This window comes from Bombyx mandarina, chromosome 16 (genome assembly GCF_030267445.1).
Source record: "Bombyx mandarina strain Sakado chromosome 16, ASM3026744v2".
Taxonomy (NCBI): Eukaryota; Metazoa; Arthropoda; class Insecta; order Lepidoptera; family Bombycidae; genus Bombyx; species Bombyx mandarina.
Window position 1 is genome coordinate 10640840 of NC_143222.1, and position 836 is coordinate 10641675.

General features: G+C 34.3%; 1 non-coding gene across 1 annotated transcript; it reads left to right on the top strand.

Moving 5' to 3' along the window:
- Positions 1–218: 218 nt before the first annotated feature.
- On the top strand, positions 219–290 carry TRNAP-CGG (transfer RNA proline (anticodon CGG)). Its single transcript has one exon. It is a non-coding gene; the product is annotated as a tRNA-Pro (tRNA).
- The last annotated feature ends 546 nt before the right edge of the window (positions 291–836 follow it).

Sequence of the window (836 nt, forward strand, 5' to 3'; positions counted from 1 at the left end):
CTTAAATGACATAAATTACTTGAGTATTTCACTTGCACCAAAAGATTTAGATTTTGTATAACGTGTTCTCTTTTGTTGTGCTATATATAGAGCTTTGGAAATAAAATCATTAACAAATCAAACAAAAGCTCATTTTTGCCAGCACGACCCGATGAAGTTGCCGTAGCTTTGAGTATGAGAATTTGAATCTACTTCAGTGTTTTGACACGAGCTTACGTGGCTCGTTGGTCTAGAGGTATGATTCTCGCTTCGGGTGCGAGAGGTCCCGGGTTCAAATCCCGGACGAGCCCAATCTCTTTTTACAATTAAATTTTATTATAGCACGCGTTTAATATTGTGATTTTTCTTCTACTATAAAGCTTATTGGGTTATTTAAGTGGTGAAATAGTTGATCGTTTATTGTTTTTTTTTATTATTATTTTCTAAAGCTTTCATGAATCGAGTCGAGTGCATGATTAAATACTTACCTCGCTTCTGTGGTAATCTACCCTGTTTATACATTTTAAGAAAATAATAATCTTTATAGTTTTTGTTAAATATATTGTCATAGCACCGCATGTTGTTACTGTAAATTATTATCGTGTACTGCACGATCTGAATTCATTGTAACTATTTTAATGTTCTCATTTAAGTGAATTTATGTGATTCTTTTGAGAATAAAGAATATCTTTAACCCGAATAATGGTTAATTTCATCATTTTGCTCACATCACACATCAGCAAACTATTGTTTATTTGAATTTTCCACGTTTCTAATACTTTACTGGTGGTAGGACCTCTTGTGAGTCCGCACGGGTAGGTACCACCGCCCTGCCTATTTCCGCCGTGAAGCAGTAA